Source organism: Capsicum annuum, chromosome 9 (assembly GCF_002878395.1).
Source record: "Capsicum annuum cultivar UCD-10X-F1 chromosome 9, UCD10Xv1.1, whole genome shotgun sequence".
Taxonomy (NCBI): domain Eukaryota; kingdom Viridiplantae; phylum Streptophyta; class Magnoliopsida; order Solanales; family Solanaceae; genus Capsicum; species Capsicum annuum.
Window position 1 is genome coordinate 217916864 of NC_061119.1, and position 22373 is coordinate 217939236.

General features: G+C 39.8%; 1 long non-coding RNA gene across 1 annotated transcript in view; it reads right to left on the reverse strand.

Annotated features, from left to right (window-relative positions):
- LOC124887261 overlaps window positions 1–22373 on the reverse strand; it is a 52391-nt gene continuing 30018 nt past the window's right edge. The window contains exon 2 of the long non-coding RNA XR_007044651.1: window positions 1–22373. This exon is cut by the window's right edge and continues 29666 nt beyond it. This is a non-coding gene — a long non-coding RNA (uncharacterized LOC124887261).

Sequence of the window (22373 nt, forward strand, 5' to 3'; positions counted from 1 at the left end):
TTTTGGGAAATTCACAAAAATATACCAAAGGAGGGTTGTTGGTTTGGTTAGTCGAAAAATCATAGGCTAATCAGAGAGGGCAACCACCCTCCAAGAAATCCATTTTATCTCTCTGTTGGCCTCATTTTTCCTTCTGGACCGATTCGTTACTGGTGTGTCAAAAGAATAATATATAGAAGAAAATTTCAAGAATAGTCTCATATGTTTGAGGGTACAGTCAAAATAGTTCCTTAAGGGGTCATTTGGTGTGAGGTATATAGGATAAATAGTCCCGGGATAAAGTGAAGGATTATTTTATCCCATGTTTGGTTGGAGGTAGTAGTTAGTATCAGGATTATTTATCCCACCATTTATACCATAGTGATGGGATAAGTTATCCCATATGCATGGTGGGATAACTAACCCCAGGATAACTTTCCCAACCAAATGACCCCTAAGTATGCAGTTAAGGGTTTTAGTCTTTTAAGAACGATAGAACTTTTAGTTTCTGTCGAATACTTACCGAACTGTGTCAACTCAACTTGACGAGAACAGGATCAGTTCTATAGGCTCGTACCACTATATCCTTGAGTTCCGAAAGATTTCAAAGAACAAGAAGAACCAAGTTCGACTCCCAGAAATTAGAGGCTCAACTATATCCTTGGTGCACTAGCGGGAAATTCCTTGCCGAGGGCCTGTGCACTCCTGGGATTAGTCAGGGCTCGCAGAGTCTTGGACACCCGGTGCAAGTCAAAAATAAAAAATAAAAAAAATTAGAGGCTCAACTTGACCTTGGTCAAGCTAAGAAAAGGCAACCACGCCATGGCTGCAAAATCACTGGTTACATGCAAAAGAGAGAATCTCAAATGCCAACCATCCACTGATTTGCCATGCCGCGGGTCAAATTGTCCAATTTCTTGATACAGCTAGCCCAGAAAGTGAAACATCATCGTTGCTCCTGTTCTGTACGATTGCACAGAGGAAAAACAAATTCACGAGCTAGAGGCTCCATGAATCCTCAGCGACCATGAGACTCCACAGGGAAAAGAGGCTCAGATTTGCCTACCCACGGCTGCAAAAAGCAGTCGCCTATGTGAGAAGCACATAAAACCAACCTCGCAAATTCTGCTGCCTTTGCGTAGCCAAGTTATTAATCAGCTCAAAAATCTGATTTTCATGATTTTAGGTGAATATCATCACAGCCTCATTCACAAAGTTCAGGGTTCAGGACAAGTTGGGGGATTGAATATGTATTTTCCTTTAATGTTACCATAGAGATGGCTAATCACACTCAGCAACAAGATTATAATTGGCATTAGCAGAAGAAAGGGTTGTTAATCTTTCTCATTGTAACAGAAGTACTGAAAAATTCATAGGCTAAATTGAACTTCAGAGAAAGAGAGCAACCACCCCTAGAAAATCTCAACCTTTCTCGAGTTCCATGAAAAAGCCTCATTCCTTCACGAACAGATATTTGGGAGGCTCAGATTAACCTTTTCTAAGACATGAGCAAAACTCCACTATGGCTGCAAGCTTAAGAAGCCTTTGTGAGAAAGAGAAACCTAAATGGCTCCCATATGTCACAAGAGCCCCAAAGATGCCATGCCAAAACTCAACCATCTGATGAGTACAGAATGAATTCCCTGAAGAATAAAATTTGAGGGCTCAGATTTTGCTTTTGTATATGAACATGCTAAGAGAAAGCGGACACACCATGACTGCAGACACCAGGTTGCAAAATGTTGCCATACTGGGTCGCCCTGCCAAGATACATGTCAGATTTATCAAAGCTAGCAAGAACGTAGACCAGAAAAGAACAATCATCACAGCCCATTTCAGTGTCCCTTTTCTAAAAATCAGCAGTGGCAGCATAAGCAGAGACAGGTTTACAAATGATGCCATACCAGGTCCACCGACCACGACTTTTTTCCTCAAAACCTGTTTTTAAAATGCTATTTTTGAGCTGAAGGTCAACCATCCTGAAAACCCCTTTTTTGCTTCGATTGCCTCACCTTAGAGCTAAAAATTTGAGGGAGCTCCGCATCTTAAATGGGGTGTTAAAAAAAAACAAAGAACCCAATTGGGTATCTTAGTCCCCGAAAAGGACCATCCATTCAACAACAACAACATACCCAGTGTACTCGGGGCTTTGAATTAAAAGGGACAAACAAGTTTCTCAATTAAGTCAAGGTCCTTCAAGTTTTAAAACTTAGGTAAAAGGGACAAATTTTTTTCAGTTTTTTTTCAACATTTTCGCTCCAACAACTAACGAGGTTGTCTCAACAGCTATAGAAGTTGTCTCAACAACTATCAAAGTTGTTCGACAACTTTGCAAAGTTGTTGGACAACTTTGATAGTTGTTGAGACAACTTTGATAGTTGTTGAGACAACTAATGCAGTCTTGAGAGGGTCTTTGAGCTCATTTTTCCCAGTGTACTCCCACAAAGTGGGGTCTAGGGAGGGTAAAATGTATGCAGTCCGTACCACTACCTCAGATAAAGTCAAGAGGCTGTTTCCGATAACCCCCGGCTCAAGACAAATAACAGTATAAAAAACATTAAATGGTTTTGTCGTACACTTTAGGGCTCAGATTTTACTACTTACAGACATGCAAAGAGAAAGCGACATCGCCATGGCTGCAGATACACCGGTTTGCAAATGGATGCCTTACCGGATTGCCCCGCCAAGATACGAGTCAGATTTTCTTAATGCAGTGAAGTAGATTATAGTCCAGAAAGAAGCAGATCATCATCACAGCCCATTTTATCATATCAATCAACATCAATAAAACACCTCATTTAGGTTCCGAACTCTTAAAAAAGCAGCTACCTTGTTGTGTCATTTCTACCTAGCAGAGGCACAAGCAGAAAAAGGAAGAAGTATAGATATATATATAGTTGGAATTCATGGCCAAACGCCTACGGTCTCTCTTTCATTTTCTTGATCTTTTCTTTTTTTCTCAAAGGGCTGTTGGTTTATTATTAATGGAGACAGAAATCACTGACATAGCAGAGAGGGGCAACCACCCTTTACAGAAACTCCAGCTCTCTCTGATGTCTCATTTTTTATATCTGAGTTTTATTGTAAGAGTGGACATTAATTTCTCAATCAAGGTTTAAAAAAATGCCAAGGGCAAAAAGATGTAATCAAGAAAAGCCGAGCGTCAAGCCGAAAAAACCAAAAGCATCGTCTTTTCTTTTTCTCAAAGGGCTGTTGGTGTATTATGAATGGAGAAGAAATCATCGACATATCAGAGAGAGGGCAACCGCCCTTAACCGAAAATCCCATTTCTCTCTGATGTCTCATTCTTCATTTCTGGGCTAAGCAATGCTGAGGTCGCCTTGCCAAGATGCAAGTTGAATTTTCTCAAAAGTAGATTATAGCTCAGAAAGAAGCAAATCAATATCAATATCAGTTGTCTTGTGCCCTTAGCACCATCAAAAGCGGCTATCTTGTATTGAGAGGTACATATGACTTATAATAATTAATTAGGGGGTGATACAGTAAAATCGGGATTGAAGCAGCTGAAGAAAAGTCCTCAAATAATAATAACTGGGACTTTGAAGAGCTTAGTTGTCATTTTTGGAAAACGACTCTAAGCTCCTCTCCCGTTCACTCTTAGTTTATAGAGTAATGTAGACACAGATCACAAAGATATGCTAAAAGGGCTGTTGATTAGAGCAAAAACAAAATCATAGACATGCTGGAGATGGTTAACCACCCTGAAAATCTCCTTTTCTCCATTTGCCTCTTTTTTTTAGCTAAAAGTTTGATGGCAAACTGCATCTGAAAGAACTGAAGAACCCAATTGAATTTTCCAGTTCCAGAGAATGGCCATCCATTTAATACTTCCCGTAAAATGTTTAGGCTCAGATTTTACTGTTCTACGAACATGCAAAGAGAAAGCAACACACGCCATGGCTGCAAGACACCGGTTTGCAAATGGAAGCCGTACTGGATTGCCCCGCCAAGATATGGGTCAAATTTCATCAACGCACTAAAGTAGAGTCTAGCCCAAAAAGAAGCAAATCATCATCACTGCCCATTTTCAGATCAAGCAACATCAGTTGTCTTGTGCCATTGAAAGTGTGGAAATTACACCCACCGGCGACAACAACAACAATATACCCAGCATAATCCCACAAAGTGGGGTCTGGGGAGGGTAAAGTGTACGTAGTCCATACCACTACCACAGACGAAGTAGAGGCTGTTTCCGATAGATCCTTGGCTCAAAATTACACCCACTGACATTCTTGTAAATCACCCATTAAAAGCGGTACCTTGTTGGGTCCTTTCTACCTTGTACATATAGGGACATAAATCACCCATTTTGCTATTTGGTTGTTATATTTTTCCTGCAAGCCTGCCTCGATAACATTCTTTTCGAGCCAAGGGTCTACCAAAAACAGACTCTCTATTCCACAAAGGTAGGTGGGTAAGGTTTGTGTATATCCTACCCTCCTCAGACCCCAGGTGGGAACTATGTTGCTCGGACTCTTCAAACAAGTCTAGGGTGGGAATCACTGAATATGTTGTTGTTTATACATACAGGGACATAAAAGTGCTATTTGCAAAGATCAGCTACAGTAGTGGCAGAAGCATAAGCCGAAAAAGGAAGAAACATATATATAATCCATTAATCATTTTCTTGTCTGTTTTTTTCTCAAAGGGCTGTTGGTTTTTATTAACGGAGAAGAAATCATGGACATGGTAGAGAGGGCCAACCACCCATTACAGAAAATCCGATCTCTCTGATGTCTCATTTCTCACTTCCTGGACTATACTATGATGAAGGTTCTGCCATAAGCATTATCATCACAGCCTCTTTTGAAAGATGGAAACTTTCCCATAAGTAGGCGCTTGGAAAATTTTGAGCAATTTTTAACAAACATAAGCGAAAATTAGAGCGACGCTTAGAGAAAACAAGAAACAGTACTAGAACCAGTACATCTGAAGAGGGTTGTTGATTTTGTTTAAGGGGAAATCATAGGTTAAATAGAGCGGGCAACCACCCTCAAAGAATTCCCTTCTCTCTGCCAGCCTCATTCTTAATAGTGGGCTGAACCTCCATTTTTCTGTAGAACACTCTGATTTATTAAGAGATACTTTAAACAGAGACCCTGTAAGTTTGTTTTACTGTCTCTTTTCTATGCTTCTGCTGCTGCTTCATCTGAAAATGCAGCCAAACAGGACCGAAGTAGTCACAGATAGAGAAACACATATATACAATACACATACATATACATATACATATACATACAGACCTCATACATATGCTAAAAAGGCTGTTGATTAGAGCTAAGATAAAATCACTGGCATACCGGAGATGGTCAACCACCCTGAAATATCCCTTTTTACTTCAACTACCTCATTTTTGAGCTAAAATTTGATATAGTAATGCATCTGAAAGGGGGCTTTCAAGAAAAAGAACATAATTGAGTATTTCAGTTCCTGATAACTGACCATCAAATGGTTGCCGTACATTTCAGGACTCAGATTTTGCCATTCTACAAACATGCAAAGACAAAGCGACCTCGCCATGGCTGCAGATACCAGTTTGCAGATGATGCCATACCTGGTCGCCCCGCCAAGATACGGGTCGGATCTTCTCAATGCAGTGAAGTAGATATAGCCCCAAAAGAAGCAAATCATCATCATAGCCCATTTTTTTCAGATCAATCAACATTCTTATAAATGATCCATTAAAATTCGCTAACTTCTTGTGTCATTTCTACCTTGTATTTTACAGGGACATAAAAGTAACTATTTGAGAAAATCAGCTGTAGTAGGCATTTGGACCTGGAAATATATATATATATATATACACCCACACCCACACACACAAACACAGCGACACGAAAACAATAATGTTGTTCTTTTTTCTTCTGAAAGGGCTGTTGATTTTTCCTGAATCGAGAAGAAATCATGGACATGGAATAGAGGGGCAACCACCCTTTACAGAAAACCTATCTCTCTAATGTCTCATTCTTCCATTCTGAGCTAAACTATGGTGAGGATTCTCCCATCTGTCTGATGGCTAAATTATCATCACAGCCACTTTTGAAAGATGGGAACTTCACCGCAAGTAGGAGTTGGGACAATTTCAAGCAGTTCTTAAAAATTGCTACATAAGATCAGAGCATGTTTGCTAACCTCAGAAAACCAAGAAAACAGTACAAGTACATCTGAACAGGGTTGTTGATTTGGTTGCAGGAGAAATCACAGGCCAATCAGATCCATTAAGAGCCGCTATCTTGTGTCATTTCTACCTAGTATTTTACAGGGACGTAAAAGTAACTATTTGAGAAAATCAGCTGTAGTAGGTGTTTGGACATGGAAATATATATCTACATATACATACATACATACTCTCACACACATACGAAAATCAAGAATGTTGTTCTATTTTCTTCTGAAAGGGCTGTTGTTTTTTCCTGAATCGAGAAGAAATCATGGACATGGAAGAGAGGGGCAACCACCCTTTAAAGAAAACCTCTCTCTCTCTAACGTCTCATTCTTCTTTTCTGAGCTAACCAATGGTGAGGATTCTCCTATCTGTCTGATGGCGAAATTATCATCACAGCCACTTTTGAAAGATAGAAACTTTACCACAAGTAGGCGTTTGGACAATTTCAAGCAAATTTTTAACAATTGCTACATAAGATCAGAGCATGTTTGCTAACCTCAGAAAAACAAGAATACAGTACTAGTACATCTGAAGAGGGTTGTTGGTTTGATTGCAGGAGAAATCACAGGCCAGTTGGAGAGGTCAACCACCCTCCAAGAATTCCCTTCTCTTTCTGTCGGCCTCATTGTTCATAGTAAAAGGGTATATTTGGCCTTTTTCCATTCTTCATAGTAAAAGGGTATATTTGTCCCTTTTCCATTCTTCATACTGTGCTGAACCTCATTTTTCTATGCTCTTGCTGCTGCTTTTCCTGAAAAGCAGGCACGCGGGAGCAAAGTAGTCACAGATAGACAGAAAGAGATAAAACCAACCTCACAAATTCTGCTGCCTTTGCGTAGCCAAGTTATTAATCAGCTCAAAAATCTGATTTGCAAGATTTTAGGAGAATATAATCACAGCCTCATTCACAAAGTTCAGGATTCAGGACAGTCGGGTTTTCCCGGACAAGTTGGGGGGTTGAATATGTATTTCCTTTAACGTTACCATAGCCATGGCTAATCATCCTCAGCAACAAGATCATATTTGGCATTAGATGATGAAAGGGTTGTTAATCTTTCTCATTGTAACAGAAGAACAGAAAAATTCATAGGCTAAATTGAACTTCAGAGAAAGAGAGCAACCACCCTTAAAAAATCTCAACCTTTCTCGAGTTCCATGAAAAAGCCTCATTCCTTCACAAACAGATATTTGGGAGGCTCAGCCAAATAAGAGAGTTTATTAGTTGAAGGGTGGTGTTCTTATTGTGGAGCTTTGAACTCAACTCTTGTCATGAGTTGTTGTGAGAAGGCCGTTGTATCCTGGAGGGGACAAGTCAAGAAGATAACTGCTGGACCGGTGAAACATTTGCTGCAACGGGCTTGAATCTCCTTAAAGAGAGCGAGATATCCGCGCTTCAGCCGTGGAAGAAGATAGTCTTTTATATTTTCTTCACTTGTAAGTTTAGTTGTAAGTTTATTGTAATTTCACCAACCCATATGACACAAGAGCCCCAAAGATGCCACGCCAAAGCTCAACCATCGGATGAGTACAGAATGAATTCCCTGAAGAATAAAATTTTAGGGCTCAGATTTTGCTTTTGTATATATGATCATGCAAAGAGAAAGCGGACACGCCATGGCTGCAGACACCAGGTTGTAAGATGTTTCCATACTGGGTCGCCCTGCCAAGATACATGTCAGATTTCTCAAAGCTTGTAAGAATGTAGACCAGAAAAGAACAATCATCACAGCCCATCAAAGCTTGTAAGAATGAAAAAATGGGGTGTTTAAAAAAACCAAAGAACCTAATTGGGTATCTCAGTCTCATCCATTCAACAACAACAACAACAACATACCCGAGTACACTTGGGGCTTCGAATTAAAAGGGACAAACAAGTTTCTCAATTAAGTAAGGGTCCTTCAAGTTTTAAAAATTAGGTAAAAGGGACAAAAAAAAATTTCAGTTTTTTTTTTTTAAAACATTTTCGCTCTAACAACTATAGAAGTTGTCTCAACAACTATCAAAGTTTTGTTCGACAACTGTGCAAAGTTGTTGGACAACTTTGATAGTTGTTGAGACAACTAATGCAGATGTCGAACAACTGTCCTAGTTGTTTAAGTGACTTCATTTCTTTCAACTTAATAATATTGTGGGACCTACTTGTCCCCTTTTTCTAATTAAAGACTTGAGAGGGTCAAGAGGCTGTTTCCGATAACCCCCGGCCTAGGACAAATGACAGTATAAAAAACATCAAATTGATTTGTTGTACACTTTAGGGCTCAGAGTTTACTACTTACAGACATGCAAAGAGAAAGCGACATCGCCATGGCTGCAGATACACCGGTTTGTAAATGGATGCCTTACCGGATTGCCTCGCCAAGATACAAGTCGGATTTTCTTAATGCAGTGAAGTAGATTATAGTCCAGAAAGAAGCAAATCATCATCACAGCCCATTTTATCATACCAATCAACATCAATAAAACACCTCATTTAGGTTCCGAACTCTTAAAAAAGCAGCTACCTAGTTGTACCATTTCTACCTTGCAGGAGCACCAGCAGAAAAAGGAAGAAGTGTATATATACATACATATAAATATATGGATTTCATGGCAAAACGTCTACAAGTCTTCCATTTTCTTGATCTTTTCTTTTTTCTCAAAGGGCTGTTGGTTTCTTATTAATGGAGAAAGAAATCACCGACATAGCAGAGAGGGGCAACCACCCTTCACAGAAACTCCAGCTCTCTCTGCTGTTTCATTTTTTATATCTGAGTTTTATTGTAAGAGTGGACATTAATTCCTCCATCACAGTTTAAGAAAATGCCAAGGGCAAAAAGATGTAATTAAGAAAAGCCGAGAGTTAAGCAGAAAAAACTAAAAGCATCGTCTTTCTTTTTTCTCAAAGGGCTGTTGGTGTTTTATGAATGGAGAAGAAATCATTGACATATCAGAGAGAGGGCAACCACCCTTTACAGAAAATCCCATTTCTCTCCGTGATGTCTCATTCTTCCTTTCTGGGCTAAGCAATGCTGAGGTCGCCTTGCCAAGATGCAAGTTGAATTTTCTCAAAAGTAGATTATAGCTCAGAAAGAAGCAAATCAATATCAGTATCAGTTGTCTTGTGCCCTTAGCACCATCAAAAGCGGCTATCTTGTATTTAACGGGACATGTGACTTATAATAATTAATTAGGGTGATACAGTAAAATCATGATTACGATTGAAGCAGCTGAAGAAAAGTCCTCAAATAATAATAACTAAAAATTACACAAATACACAACTTATGTTTCCAATATTACAAAAAATCCCAACTCCCTAAACATATTACAAATATCCCAACATATACAGAATGCTATGTATATGTCGGCTATGTTATGTATATTAATAGGGAGCGAGAGTAAAGTAATTAAAAAAGTGGGAGAGAGTGTAATTACTTCCAAAAGGGTTGGTATTTATGTTATTTTTACTAATAATAACTGGGACTTTGAGGAGCTTAGTTTTCATTTTTGGAACCTATCCTAAGCTCCTCTCCCGTTCACTCTTATTATATAGAGTAATGTAGACATAGATCTCAAAGATATGATAAAAGGGCTGTTGATAAGAGCAAAAACAAAATCATAGGCATGCCGGAGATGGTCAACCACCCTGAAAAATCTCCTTATCTCCAATTGCCTCATTTTTTAGCTAAAAATTTGATGGCAAATTGCCATCCATTTAATACTTCCCGTAAAACTTTTAAGACTCAGATTTTGCTGTTCTACGAACATGCAAAGAGAAAGCAACACACGCCATGGCTGCAAGACACCGGTTTGCAAATGGAAGCCGTACCGGATTGCCCCGCCAAGATACGGGTCACATTTCATCAATGCAGTAAAGTAGAGTATAGCCCATAAAGAAGCAAATCATCATCACTGCCCATTTTCCAGATCAAGCAACATCAGTAGTCCTGTGCCATTGGAAGTGTGGAAATTACACCCACTGGCGACAACAACAACAATATACCCAGCATAGTCCCACAAAGTGGTGTCTGGGTTGGGTAAAGTGTACGTATTCCATACCACTAACCCAGACGAAGTAGAGGCTGTTTCCGATAGATCCCTGGCTCAAAATTACACCCACCGACATTCTTGTAAATCATCCATTAAAAGCGGTACCTAGTTGTTTCCTTTCTACCTTGTACATAAATCACCCATTTTGCTATTTGGTTGTTATGTTTTTCTTGCAATCCTGCTCCAATAACATTCTTTTTGAGCCAAGGGACTACCAAAAACAGCCTCTATTCCACAAAAGAGGGGGGGGGGGGGGGGGGGGGGGGGAGGGGGGGTTAAGGTTTGTGTATATCCTACCCTCCTCAGACCCCAGGTGGTTATTCACCGAATATGTTGTTGTTTTTGTTGTTTATACATACAGGGACATGAAAGTGCTGTTTGCAAAGATCAGCTGTAGTAGTTGCAGAAGCAGAAAACGAGAAAGGAAGAAGCATATATAATCCATTAATCATTTTCTTGTCTGTTTTTTTCTCAAAGGGCGGTTGGTTTTCATTAATGGAAAAGAAATCATGGACATGGCAGAGAGGGCCAACCACCCTTTACAGAAAATCCGATCTCTCTGATGTCTCATTTCTCACTTCCTAGAATATAATATGACGAAGGTTCTGCCATAAGCATTATCATCACAGCCTCTTTTGAAAGATGGAAACTTTCCCATAAGCAGGCGCTTGGACAATTTTGAGCAATTTTTAACAAACATAAAGCGAAAATTAGAGCGACGCGTAGAGAAAACAAGAAACAGTACTAGAACCAGTACATCTGAAGAGGGTTGTTGATTTGGTTTATGGGGAAATCATAGGTTAAATAGAGCGGGCAACCACCCTCAAAGAATTCCCTTCTCTCTGCCAGCCTCATTCTTAATAGTGGGCTGAACCTCCATTTTTCTGTAGAACACTCTGATTTATTAAGAGATACTTTAAACAGAGACCCTGTAAGTTTGTTTTACTGTCTCTTTTCTATGCTTCTGCTGCTGCTTCATCTGAAAATGCAGCCAAACAGGACCGAAGTAGTCACAGATAGAGAGACACATACATACAATACACATACATATACATACAGACTTCATACATATGATAAAAAGGCTGTTGATTAGAGCTAAAGATAAAATCAGTGGCATACCGGAGATGGTCAACCACCCTGAAATATCCCTTTTTACTTCAATTACTTCATTTTTGAGCTAAAATTTGATATAGTAATGCATCTGAAATGAGGTTTTCAAGAAAATAAACAACATAATTGAGTATTTCAGTTCCTGAGAACTGACCATCAAATGGTTGGCGTACACTTCAGGGCTCAGATTTTGCTGTTCTACAAACATGCAAAGACAAACCGACCTCGCCATGGCTGCAGATAACAGTTGCAGATGATGCCATACCTGGTTGCACCGCCAAGATACGGGTCGGATCTTCTCAATGCAGTGGAGTAGATATAGCCCAAAAAGAAGCAAATCATCATCATAGCCCATTTTTTCAGATCAATCAACATTCTTATAAATGATCCATTAAAAGCCGCTAATTTGTTGTGTCATTTCTACCTTTTACAGGGACATAAAAGTAACTATTTGAGAAAATCAGCTGTAGTAGGCATTTGGACATGGAAATATATATCTACATATACACACACACACAAACACAGAGACACCAAAACAATAACGTTGTTCTTTTCTCTTCTGAAAGGGCTGTTGGTTTTTCCTGAATCGAGATGAAATCATGGACATGGAAGAGAGGGGCAACCACCCTTTACAGAAAATCCATCTCTCTAATGTCTCATTCTTCCTTTCTGAGCTAAACTATGGTGTGGATTCTCCCATCTGTTTGATGGCTAAATTATCATCAGAGCCACTTTTGAAAGATAGGAACTTCACCTCAAGTAGGCGTTTGGACAATTTCAAGCAATTTTTAACAATTGCTATATACGATCAAAGTATGTTTGCTAACCTCAGAAGATCAAGAATACAGTACTAGTACATCTGAAGAGGTTGTTGGTTTGGTTGCAGGAGAAATCACAGGCCAATCAGAGGGGCAACCACCCTCCAAGAATTGATCCATTAAAAGCCGCTATCTTGTAGTGTCATTTCTACCTTCTATTTTACAGGGACGTAAAAGTAACTATTTGAGAAAATCAGCTGTAGTAGGTGTTTGGACATGGAAATATATATCTACATATACATACATACACACACGAAAATCAAGAATGTTGTTCTTTTTTCTTCTGAAAGGGCTGTTGTTTTTTTTATGAATTGAGAAGAAATCATGGACGTGGAAGAGAGGGGGCAACCACCCTTTACAGAAAATCTATCTCTCTAATGTCTCATTCTTCCTTTTTGAGCTAAACTATGGCGAGGATTCTCCCATCTGTCTGATGGCTAAATTATCATCACAGCCACTTTTGAAAGATAGGAACTTCACCTCAAGTAGGCGTTTGGACAATTTCAAGCAATTTTTAACAATTGCTATATAAGATCAAAGTATGTTTGCTAACCTCAGAAGTTCAAGAATACAGTACTAGTACATCTGAAGAGGATTGTTGGTTTGGTTGCAGGAGAAACCACAGGCCAATCTGAGGGGGCAACCACCCTCCAAGAATTCCCTTCTCTTCTGTTGGCCTCATTCTTTATAGTAGAGGGGTATATTTGGCCCTTTTTCATTCTTCATACTGTTCTGAACCTCATTTTCTATGCTTTTGCTGCTGCTTTGCCTGAAAAGCAGGCATGCGGGAGCAAAGTAATCACAGATAAACAGAAAGAGATTAATGCTAAAAGGCAGTTGGTTAGAGCTAAGAAAGAATCATAGGCATACCGGAGATGTTCAACCACCCAGAAAAATTCCATTTTTTTCTCCGATGGCTTCATTTTTGAGCCAAAACTTTCAGGCCTCAGATTTTGTTGTATATGAATATGCAAAGTGAAAGCAACACACGCCATGGCTGCAAGACACTGATTTGCATATGGATGCCATACCGTGTCGCCACGCCAAGATACGTGTTGGGTTTTCCCAACGCAATAAAGTAGATTATAGCCCAGAAAGAAGCAAACCACAATCAGATCCCACTTTTTCAAGTTTTTGCACGGATTGCCCCTATTAGGTGTGTTTTTTAATTTTCCCCTCAAATCTGATGGTCAAAATGAGCCCCCTTTCTTCAGATCAATCAACATCAATAGATCCTAAATTACGCTAACTATTATTTAAAAAGCAGCTCCCTACCTTTGTATTTAGAGGGACAGAAAAGTGGATATTTGCGAAAATCAGTTGCCGTAGTATACAGAAGCAGAAAAAGGAAGAGCATATAGACATTTTCCTTTTTGAGCTAAAGGGTTGTTGATTAGAGCAAAAAAGAAGTCATAGGCATGCGGGAGATGGTCAACCACCCTGAAAAATCCTCTTTTTTCTCCGATTACCTCAACTTTGAGCTAACAACTGCTGGAAAAATTGAGTGTTGAACAAAAACGGAAAAACCCAATAGGGTATCATACTGAAACTTTTAGGGCTCAGATTTTGCTGTTCTACAATCATGCAAAGAGAAAGCAACACATGCCATCGCTGCAGACACCAGATTGCAGATGGATGCCCTACCGGGTTGCCTCGCCAAGATACAGGTCATGTTTTCTCAACGCAGTGAAGTAGATTATAGTCCAGAAAGAAGCAAATCTTCATCACAGCCCATTTTTTTAGACCATTAAAACAACTCATTTAGGTTTCAAACTCTTGAAAAAGCAGCGACCTTGTGTCATTTCTACCTTGCAGATGCACAGGCAGAAAGGGAAGAAGCATATAAAAATATTTGGAATTCTATGGTAAACGTCGACATAATTATTGGTATTTTCCTTTTTTCTCAAAGGGCTGTTGGTTTTTATGAATAGTGAAGAAACCATGGACATGACAGAGAGGAGCAACCACCCTTTACAGAAAATCCATCTCTCTGATGTCTCATTCTTCCTTTCTGTGCCAAACTATGTGAGGATTCTGCCAAAAGTATCATCATCACAGCCTCATTTGACAGATGGAAACTTCTGCACAAGTAGGCGTTTGGACAATTTCGAGTAACTTTCAACAAACAACAACAACAACCACCCAGTGACATCCCACAAACATAAGCTAAGAGGGATGTTTGGTCTAAGAGTAATGAAAACAGAAACAGCAGTAGTACGTCTGAAGAGGGTTGTCCATTTTGTTTATGGGGAAATCATAGGCCAAACAGAGGGGGCAACAACCCTCCAAGAATTCCCTTTTCTCTCTGTTGGCCTCATTCTTAATAGTGGGCTGAACCTCCGTTTTTTCTGTAGAACACTCTGATTAATAAAAGATGATTCAATAATTCAACCAGAGACCCTTTAAAATACTGTTTGATCAGCAAGATTCACTTCCAATCACCCAACCTGTAAAGTCAACTCCCAACAGTACCTATGTTTTCTTTTGTTAATTAATTTTCTAATTGAACACTGGCCTCCTTCTCCTCCATAGCTTTTTTAGTCATATGTCTGAAATTCGTGAAGCTATTAATGCGGATTTATCATCCTTAGAGAATGAGGAGGCATGTTTATCATCCTTGGAAAATTTAAGGCTCAGATTTTGCTTTTCTATGAACATGAAAGAGAAAGAAACCAACCATGTCATGGCTGCAGACACGGTTTGCAAATGAATGCTATACCAGGTCGCCCCACAAGATACGGGTAAGATTTCTCTACACAGTAAAGTAGATAGTTCAGAAAGAAGCAATCAGCATCACAGCCCATTTTCAGGATCTTATCCCTTCACTTGTTATCCTCATTGATAACTAAATACTGATTTCCAGAAAAAGTATTTTCAATCATACAAAGACACAGTAACTGGTCAACCGAACACACAGCACAACCTTCTGATCTGGAGTTAGACGTGCTACCATTACGCCATGTATGACCCAAGAGAGAATTTGAGGCTCAGTTCTGCTGAGGAAACACCAGTTGCATGACACAAAACTCACTTGCCACTGAGTTGCCCCACCAAGATACACGTGTATTTGTTTTCTTTTCCGATACACATGCTCAGAGAAAGAAGGAAATCACTGTCATGGCTGCAATTTCAGTAAAATCTGGATTGCCAAGCCAAGATACAGCTTTATTAGATCCATAGCCTAACTTAAATATTTCTCATCAGAGCCTCCATGCTGACAGGTGGCAGCGGAATTAGCAAATAAGAAGCAGCCGAAGACGGCAACAATGACATACACATGAAGATGCATATTACTTTGGTCGCACTTTGACCTCCATTTTATTCTGTTGGGTTCGAAATCGAGAGGGCGTCATGCGGAAGTTTAAAGTTTGCAAATCATGAGAACAACCGTCAAATTATTTATATATATACTTTGGGGCTCAGATTTTGCTGTGCTACATAAATGCAAAGAGAAATCGACATAGCCAAGGCTGCAGATACATTGGTTAGCAAATGAATGCCTTACCAGGTCGCCTCGCCAAGATCCGGGTCGGATTTTCTCAATGCAGTTTAGTAGATTATAGCCAAGAAAGAAGCAAATCATCATCATAGCCATTTTTTTCACATCATTAAGGTTCCAGACTCTTGAGCAAATCTATCTTGTTGCGTCATTTGAACATTGCTGAAGCATAAGCAGAAAAAGGAAGATCATATACGGTTTTTGCGTTTGTTGGCGCTAAAGGGCTGTTGATTAGAGCAAAAAAGAAATCATAGGCATACCAGAGATGGTCAACCACCCAGAAAAATCCTCTTTCTTCTCTGATCACCTCAACTTTGAGCTAAAAATTGGTGGAGAACTGCATCAGAAAAATAGGGTGTTCAACAAAAACTGAAGAACCCAGATAGGTGGCTATAGTAAAACTTTTAGGGCTCAGATTTTGCTGTTCTACAAACATGCAAAGAGAAATCAACACACGCCATGGCTGCAAGACACCGGTTTGCAGATGATGCACAGGTAGCCCCGCCAAGATACGGGTCGGGTCTTCTCAACGCAGTGAAGTAGATTATAGCCCAGAAAGAAGCAAATCATCATCACAGCCCATTTTTTCACATCAATAAACATAATTTAGGTTCCAAACTCTTGAAAAAGCAGCCACTTTAAAGAAGCACAAGCAGTAAAAGGAAGAAACATATAAAAATATCTGGAATTCTCTGGCCAAACGTCAAAATAATTCTTGATATTTTCCTTTTCTCAAAGAGCTGTTGTTTTTTTATGAATGGAGAAGAAATCATGGACATGGCAGCAAGGGGAAAACCACCCTTTACAGAAAATCCCATCTCTCTGATGTCTCATTTTTCCTTTCTGCACCGAACTACGGTCAGGATTCTGCCATAAGAATCATCATCACAGCCTCATTGGAAAGATGGAAACTTGCCCACAAGCAGGCGTTTAGACAATTTCGAGTAGCTTTCAACAAACAACAGCAACAACAACCAACACAGTGAAATCCCAAAAACATTAGCTAAGAGGGATGTTTGATATAAGAGTAGGTGAACCACCCTCCAAGAATTCCCTTCTCTCACTGTTGGCCTCACTCTTAATAGTGGGCTGAACCTCCATTTTTCTGTAGTACGCTCTGATTGATAAAAGATAATTTAACCAGAGACCTGTAAGTCTGCTTAACTGTCCCTTTTCTATGTTCTTGCTGCTGCTTTATCGGAAAATGCAGCCACAAAGCAGCAAAGTAATCACAGATAGAGACATAAAAACAGAATTACAATTCACGCATATATATGGTATAATACATAAACAGACCCACAAACATGGCTTCAACTTGGCCTCGGCTGACAAGTAAGCACTCCAAACTTTGAAGAGTGTGCATCTAGACACCTCAACTAGGTCTAAACTGACAACTAAACACTCCAAACTCACACCCAGTGTATAGTGGAGACCCAACACTTACGTGGCACATCAATTTTTGACATGCTGTCTATATGATTATTTTGTAAGTGGAGTGATCAGCTGACACAGTAGAGAAGTCTAGATCTCATACATAGGCTAAAAAGGCAGTTGATTACAGCTAAGATAAAATCACTGACGTGCAGAGATGGTCAACCACCCGGGAAAATCCCTTTTTTTACTCCGATTACCTCATTTTTTAGCTAAAGTTTGATAGAGCAACTGCAGCTAAAATGGAGTCTTCAAGAGAAACTCAAGAACCCAACTTGGGTGTCTCACTTCCCAAGAAACCAACACACACCATGGCTGCAATACACCAGTTGCCGGGTCGCCCCGCCAAGATACAGGTCAGATCTTGTCAACACAGTGAAGTAGATTACTAACCCAGAAAGAAGTAAATCTTCATCAGAGCGCATTTTTTTAGATCAATCAACATCAATAAAAATAAAAATACTGGAGGGAGGTGATTAGGCATGACATGGAGCAGCTTCAGCTTACTGAGGACATGACCCTAGATAGGAAGGTGTGGAGGTCGGGGATAAGGGTAAGGGTAGAAGGCTAGTGCGAGTGTGTGGGTTGTAGAGATCTTGTGTAGCCGGGTTCGTAACCCTAGGACTGTGTACGTAGGTGTTGTTGGTATGTGAGGGTATGTTATTACTAGGTGGGGGCCTATTTCTTATTTCTTAGTTAGTGTTGCCTTTATTTCTCATATTTTCGTTTTTTCTCTGGTTTCATTTCTATGATTTCTTATTCTTGTTTTTTCTGTTGTGTCAGCCATCCTCCTTGTTTATTAGTCTTTATCTTGAGCCGGGGGTCTATCAGAAACAGCCTCTCTACTTCTTCGGTGGTAGCGGTATGGATTGCGTATATCTTATCCTCCCCAGACCCCACTTCGTGGGAAAACACTGGGTTTGTTGTTATTGCTGTTGTTGCAACATCAATAAAAATACCTTATTTAGGTTCCAAAATCTTTAAAATGCAGCTAAAAGATCCTCTTTTTTCTCCAATTACCTAACTTTGAGCCAAAAAGTCCTCTTTTTCCTCCAATTACATCAACTTGAAGCTAAAAATGGATGGAAAATTGGGTGTTCAACAAAAGATTCAAGTACCCCAAATTGGGTTTCAGTAAAAACTTTTGAGGGCTCAGATTTTGCTGTACTACAAACATGCAAAAGAGAAACCAAACCAACACACGCCATGGCTGCAAGAAACCAGTTTGCAAATGGATACCTTACCGGGTCGCCCCGCCAAGATACGGGTCGGTTCTTCTCAATGCAGTGGAGTAGATTATTCGCCCAGAAAGAAACAAATCATCATCACAGCCCATTTTTCCTAATTCTTGAAAAAACATCTTTATATATACATACATACATATACATATATCGCATTTCTGCATGCATGGATCTTGATTTTGCTTTTTTTTTTTTTTCAAAGGGCTGTTGTTTTTTTTTCTTTTTTAATTTTATGAATGGAGAAGACATCATGGACATATTGAGAGATTGAGAGGGGAAACCACCCTTTACAGAAAATCCCTTATTTTTTCTCTCTGATGTCTCAATTCTTGCTTTCTGGGCTATAGAGTGGTGAGTGTTTCCAGCTAAACAGCAGTAATAGACTCTCTCTCTCTTATATATATGTGTGTGTGTATAAAACTAATGAGATGTTTGCCATTTTTCGATTCACCTTCAGGTTCATCTAGTCACTGCAATAGTTTCCTCCATTGCGATACACAGAAAAATCTTAGGGACAATTGAGGCTCAGACCTGTATTTATGCTCAGGCAAAGAAAGTCCAGCAACGGCATGGCTGCAAATACCTCTAGTTGCATGCAACAATATCACATGCAACCTGGTCATTGCCCCTCCAAGATAGAGTCCGTACTGAAAGATCATCACCGCCTACATAAGAGACTATTTTGGACATTCTCTCATGATATGTATGTCTGTATGTATGTTTGTGTGTGTAAGATACAGACAATATACATCTGCATCATGTACAAAAGGAGGCTCAGATGTCAATTTAATCAAGCATCGAATCCACCAGAAACCACCATGGCTGCTACCTCTTCAGGTTACCCAGCCAAGAATACGGCTCTTAACATCTCAACGCGCAATTCATATTGCTCAAAAAAAGTATCATCATCACAGCCATAAATTCTCCCTGTTCTTACAGTGATATCTTACTATTTGGTTGATAACACAATAAATCACCATCATGAACAAAAGAAAAGGAAGAAGATGCAACAACAACATGGAATTTTCAAAAATAACATGGGTTTCCACTCGTGAAGACCTTAGGTTCAGAATTCAGAAAGTCCAGAAAAACTAGCTCGAGATTGAGGCTCAGACCTGCAAGAAAATGGGGCAAAGAGAAGGGAACACCACCAGTGCTGCAAAAGAACCAGTTGCATGTGACAGAGGAGGTCTCGATCACAAACCATCCACGTTTGCCCTGCCAAGAAAATGGGTCGGATGGTCTCCATGCCCCTGAATATCAGCCAGTATTAGCAAGATCATCACTGCCTATTTTGAAAAATGAAAACTTTTTCACAGTAGACTCTGGACAATTCCACACAACTTTTGATTAATAAACGTTAAAATCATAGGATGTTTGGTTTTAGCTCCTTGAAATAAAAAACTAGTAGTGGTACGTTTGAAGAGGGTTGTTGGTTTGGTTGATGGAAAAATCATAGACCAAGCAGAGGGGGCAACCACCCTCACAAGAATTCCCTCTTCTTACTGTTGGCCTCATTCTTCATGCTGAGCTGAACATCCATTTTGTGAAGTAAAACACACACTCATTCCCCCGGGAAAATTCTCATTGTTGTGCAGAAGACTTCTTTAGAGCTCAGACATTGCTGTATATGATCATGCAAAGAGAAAGTGCCACAACATGGCTGCAGACACCGGTTTACAGACAACGCCATACCGGATTGCCCCACCAAGATACGGGTCAGATTTTCTCAAAGCAGTAAACTAGATGCCCAGAACGAAGCAATCATCATCATAGCCCATTTTCAGGTGATCTGCGACGACCAACGTAGATATGACACCAGGTAACCATGTGGTCGCGACAGAAGCAAAGGAAGAACGTAGCCCCTTTTTACAGAGGAATACACAAGGGGTGTTGGTTTAATGAATGGGAAAATCATGGACATAACAGAGAGGGGCAACCACCCATTACAGAAAATCCCATCTCTCTAACGTCTAATTCTTCCTTTCTGGGCTTAACTGCCAGGATTTTGCTAAACCCTCCAAACTACAAAAAAGGGCAACCCGGTGCATTAAAGCCCCCACTGTGCGCAGGGCCAAGGGCCCCACCACAAGGGTGTACTGTACGCATTCTTACCTTGCATTTCTGCCAAAGGTTGTTTCCAAGGCTTGAACCCATGACCTCCTTATCACATGGCAGCAACTTTACCATTTACTCCAAGGCTACCCTTCAAACCCTCTAAACTACTGTTTCTGATTTAATAATTATGGACATCCTCAGCAGGTTACCTGTTCGGTCTCTTTTTCGTTTCAAATGTGTTTTAAGTTTTTGGAAGACATTGATCTCGGAGCCTTAGTTTAAGCTGAAGCAGAAGCATCTATGTCAGGCCATAACGACCAAAATCTCCCCCAAAAAAAAAAAAAATTTGGAGTCTTCTGAAGTAAAACACACTGATATATAAGAGAAAACTTAACCGAAGAGACCCCTTAAGTCTACATTTAAGAGACTAATCCTCCTAATTTTATGCTTTCAATGCTAATTTACCTGAAAATGCAGCCATGCAGGAGCAGGGTAGTCATAGATAGATATTTAGACAGACACAGACATACAATATATATATATATACACACACACACATATACATGTGCAAAAGAGGCTGTTGATTAGAGCAAAAAAGAATCACTGGCATGCCGGAGATGGCCAACCACCCTGAAAAATCCCATTTTTCTCCAATTGCCTCATTTTTGAGCTAAAAGAGTTGGGGGAGAAAAGCATCTGAAATGGCGTGTTCAGGAAACAAGTGTAGAACCCAATTGGGTTTTCCAGGTCCTGAGAATGACCATCCAATTCAAGACCATCAAATGGTAGGCGTAAAACGTTTAGGGATCAAACTTTCCTTTTCTATGAACATGCAAAGAGAAAGTGACCACACCATGGCTGCAGACACCCGTTTGCAAAGAGAAAGTGACCACCCAGAAAAATCCCATTTTTACTCCGATTACCTCATTTTTTTAGCGAAAATTTGATAGAGCAACTGCATGTAAAATGGAGTGTTCAAGAAAAACTCAAGAACCCAACTTGGGTATCTCACTTCCCAAGAAACCAACACATGCCATGGCTGCTGTACACCGGTTAGCAGGTCGCTCCGCAAAGATATGGGTCGAATTTTGTCAACACAGTCGAATCTTTTTCCTCCAGTTACATCTACTTTAAGCTAAAAAAGGATGGAAAATTGGGTGTTCAACAAAAAATTCAAGAACCCAACATTGGGTTTTACCGTAAAAATTTTTGAGGGCTCAGATTTTGCTGTACTACAAACATGCAAAAGAGAAACCAGCACACGCCATGGCTGCAAGACACCAGTTTGCAAATGGATACCTTACCGGGTCGCCCCACCAAGATACGGGTCGGATCTTCTCAATGCAGTGAAGTAGATTATTAGCCCAGAAAGAAACAAATCATCATCACGGCCCATTTTTCCTTAATTCTTGAAAAAACAGCCATCTTTAGGTATACATGTATATAGATTTATAATAAAAAAGAGATAGGCATCCAGTACCAACTCGAACTATCACCCTTTTTTGCACTGATGTGGAACCTTTATTACATAAAATGGGGCCCACGTCAAAGGTGTCATGTCAGCTAAAAAGGTTGACAAAAAGTGTCACGTCCGCTAAAAAGGCCGACAAAAAATATGTTAAATTTAGTTCGGGGGTAATAGGGACCCCGTGAAGTTGGAGTGTGTCGTAGCAAATTCGATCATAGTTCAGGGGGTATTAGATGCTTTACTCTAGAAAAAATGGAATTTCTGCATCCATGCTTCTTGATTATGCTTTTCGTTTTCAAAGGGCTGTTGATTTTGTTTTTAAAAACAAAAATGGAGAAGAAATCATGGACATATTGAGAGATTGAGAGGGGCAACCACCCTTTACAGAAAATCCCTTTTTCTCTCTCTCTATGATGTCTCAATTCTTGCTTTCTGGGCTAAAGAGTGTTGACTGTTTCCAGCTAAACAGTAGTAATAGAATACATATATACATATATAGTTAGAGCTCAGACTTTGCTGTATATGATCATGCAAAGAGAAAGTGACACACCATGGC